The sequence below is a fragment of the Aethalodelphis obliquidens genome, unplaced genomic scaffold (assembly GCF_003676395.1).
Source record: "Aethalodelphis obliquidens isolate GAN/ISIS:26980383/991018 unplaced genomic scaffold, ASM367639v1 scaffold19, whole genome shotgun sequence".
NCBI lineage: Eukaryota > Metazoa > Chordata > Mammalia > Artiodactyla > Delphinidae > Aethalodelphis > Aethalodelphis obliquidens.
In genome coordinates this window covers 19531997-19536014 of record NW_020837963.1, presented here as the reverse complement: position 1 = coordinate 19536014, position 4018 = coordinate 19531997, and the positions used below count along the sequence as shown (strand labels likewise).

Genomic DNA, 4018 nt, shown 5'->3' with positions numbered 1-4018 from the left:
TTACAGTAGCCTGTACTTCTTCTCTTCTTATTAATAATTAATAATAGGGCTTCCCTGGTGGCGCAGTGGTTGAGAGTCCGCCTGCCGATGCAGGGGACACAAGTTCGTGCCCCGGTCCGGGAAGATCCCACATGCCGCGGAGCGGCTGGGCCCGTGAGCCATGGCCGCTGAGCCTGTGCGTCCGGAGCCTGTGCTCTGCAACGGGAGAGGCCACAACAGTGAGAGGCCCGTGTACCACACACACAAAAACAATAATAATAATAATTAGTATAACTAAGATATTATAATTATAAAATTATTAATAATGTGGCAAATAATTATTTACCATAACTAATTGTGTGACAGGCCTTCATACTTATATTCATACCCATTTATACTTATATTCCTTCATTAAATTAAGAATTATTTATTGATCACTTCCTGCCCTAATTCATTATGTTATTGATATACATATAAACTTGATCCCCAATTTTTTCAATCCTACTCCTCAAATGATTTTGGAATCCACAAGGCGTTCACCTCTTCCTTTCATGGTAATTCCTAGACCATGTCATTATTAACATCAATCTCTGCATAAATTCGTCTTCAAGTATCCCACATTTTGATGACCAGCTCCTATTTTCACCTAGTCCTTCCAGCATGTAAACGCTAAAAACCCATAATTCCTTTGTATCTACTATGCTTTTATCCTACTTCTTATCGTGTATGTTCTTACTTTCCTATTTAACCAATTTAAATTCCATGACCAGTCATCGTATTCACTCCCCTGCCACACTCTGAACTCTCTTTCTTCACTTGCTAGATTGGTAACTTAAACTGAACTATGTTCTTTAATCAGCATGGTACATGCAGCTAGGTATGTCTAGAGAAAAGTACATAATCACAGTGGCTGGTCTTTTGAAAATCATGACCCTAAACCCAAGGGAGGCCCTAACTGCTTCATTTCCTGAGTTCTTTTTATCCCTCACATCCCAGATTGATATTTCATGCCTAACCTCTACTCATAACTTTATTATCATAAACTCTTCCATTTCATTCTCCACTGGCATTCTTATCTACTACTTTCCTGAAAAAAGGAGAACTGGGCATCCCTGGTGGCACAGTGGTTGAGAGTCCGCCTGCCGATGCAGGGGACACGGGTTCGTGCCCTGGTCTGGGAAGATCCCACATGCCGCGGAGCGGCTGGGCCCATGAGCCATGGCCGCTGAGCCTGTGCGTCCGGAGCCTGTGCTCCACAACGGGAGAGGCCACAACAGTGAGAGGTCCACGTACGCAAAAAAAAAACCAAAACAAAACAAAAAAAGTCCAACAGTCCATTTCAGTCTTCATCCTGATTGTTCTGTTAGTCCCATTTGTCATAATCAGTCTTATTCTTTGATACAATTTATTCTTTCAGTCTTTGCAGGCTCTCCTTCATTTGCTTGGCCAGATTGATGTTGCTTTTTTGCCTTTTTTGTTTGTTTGTTTTAAATTCTAGCCATTCTAATGAGGGTGGAATGATATCTAGCTGTGGTTTTCATTGTATTTTCCTAGTGGCAAATGAATTTGAACATCTTTTTATGTGTTTTTCAACCATCTGTATGTATTTGTTAAAATGTTTCTTCATGTATTTTCTAATTGGATTTTTTTTGTTTTATTTTTAATTTTGAGTTTTAAGACTTTTTTATATTTTCTGGACACTAGTACTTTGTCAGCTATGTTGTTTGCAAACATTTTTTTCCCACTCTGAATGGGTGTTGAATTTAATCAAGTGCTTTATTCTGCATTGATTAATCAGATCATGTGGTCTTTCCTCTTTTGGATTACATTGGTCTTAAAGTATTGATTTAGCATTGCATGTCTGGAATAAACCCCACTTGGTCATGGTATGTAATTTTTTTATACATTTCTGAATTTTCTTTGCAAATACTTTTTTAACAATGTTTACATCTGTATTCATGAAGGATATGGTCTGTCTTCTTTCCACTGTTTGGCAAGTTCTTAATTTTTTAAGGTATAACAGCCAAGGTTGTAAGTTTTACTTATTGAGAGAAATAAGAAAAAGTACATCTCCATTTTCCTGGAAGCAGAAATTTTGTATAGCATTTTGAATTTTTAAAAAAATGTAGCAATTTATCTTTAAATTGCAATTTATCAGAGCATTAAAAATATTCCATTTATCTTGTATTCACCATCTCATTTACTCCAACCAATATGTTCTAAGGAACATCGATGTTACCACTTTGCATATTAAAAAAATGATGCTTATAAAGATTGCCCCATATCAGGTCAGTAGTAACTATAGGAGACAGGATTTAAATCTAGACGAATTGACCTCAAAACCTGTTTTTTATAACCACAACACCATGCTACTTTTCCTATTTAAATTACGACTACATTTTAATTATGGCAGTTATATTTTAATCATAAAGTTAGCAGAAAGGATCAGTATTATTTTCTCAACATACATAAGAAAATATTATATATAAATGGAGATATTCTATAAAAAAATCTCTTTGGAGACAAAAAATTTTGATAAAAATATTAGTGTAATGTAGTTGTATTAGGACCATATTAACTAGTAAAATTAAGTTTATCTTGTTCTCATATATATATATATATAAAATGCATTTGAATGCAAATGAAGTGATAGGACCTAGCATAAAGCAAGCTTTAATTAATGAATAAAGGTTACAATAAAGCTGTATCCTATATTAATTTTTTACAAAACACATTTGTATTCTAACTAAAACATATCAAAACTTTCAATCATGCTATGTATTCTAATATTAGAATTTCATCTTTCAAAATATAGTACTTTTCAGTTACTCATATTATTATGTTTACTAAAAATGTCTGTGACCTGTTCTGTCAATAAATTTTTCTAAATTATTTTGGGTGATGAAGGTTATCATTTTCAATTTATAGGTTAAAATTATTTTTCAGTGTAAACAAAAATACTATAAGCCACTAGAATAAAATTATTTAAAAATAAACTGTTAAGAAAGCTGTTACAGTTTCTCTTCTTCATATTTCTGATTATCCTACAAAGTCAGTAACTTTGGTAATTTATAACAATGATTAATAGTGTTCTCTCATATATATTCTTAAGAGACCACATTTTCACCTTGAATTTCCCTTTTACTTTATCCCTTCACATTTTCCTTCTTTTCTTTTACTATACATATAATTTTATGAGGTAGATTTTTTTAACAAGAGGACATATAAAGAATAATATATATGTCTCATATCCTTGGCATGTATATACAATTTTAAACTAAAACCTGTTCATCCTAATTTATGAGGCACATATGATTCTAAATACAGCATATAGTAGAGCTATTTTTAGAAAAGTAAAGAAGCTAAATCTCATCTGAACCATAATCTTATTAATACTATGATGATAATTAAAGTTGTTCAATAATAGCTTAATATATTTGCATTCATTTACCAACCATTGATTAGTGTCAAAAATAATGCTAGTCACTGAGATATAATTAGTACCAACACCTATTTCCATCTCTAAGCCTACAGAAAAATTTCAGTCAAAGGTATAAATGTATCTCAAAATAACATATTTAAAATAATTGTATAATGTACAAGAATGGGGGAATTCCCTGGTGGTCCAGTGGTTAAGACTCTGCACTACCATTGCAGGGGGCACGGGTTCGATCCCTGGCTGGGGAGCTAAGATCCTGCATGCCACATGGCGCAGCCAAAAAAAAAAAAAATTAAAAAGTATAAGTGTGAATATATATTAAATACAGCTAGAGATTTTGGTTGGTTGGTTTGTCTTAAACAGGACTTAAAAAAAAATAGACATGCCATCATTTCTGTCTTTTCATTTCAGATCTCTGTCTCTCAGAGCTTGGAATCATTCTACAGACATGGTTTCTCCATGTGGCAGGAGAAATGACAGCCAGAATCCCTCTAATTAAACACTTCCTTAACAACTCTTCTCTCTCCCCACTCCCTATCCCCCTGGAAGGAGAGATTATGTCTCTAACAATGTCCTTACTTCAGTCTTTGGTCTCAGCTT

At 33.9% G+C, this 4018-nt stretch overlaps 1 non-coding gene across 1 annotated transcript; it reads left to right on the top strand.

Moving 5' to 3' along the window:
• The first annotated feature begins 3593 nt into the window (after positions 1-3593).
• TRNAG-ACC (transfer RNA glycine (anticodon ACC)) lies at positions 3594-3666 on the top strand. The gene has a single exon. It is a non-coding gene; the product is annotated as a tRNA-Gly (tRNA).
• Positions 3667-4018: the final 352 nt, after the last annotated feature.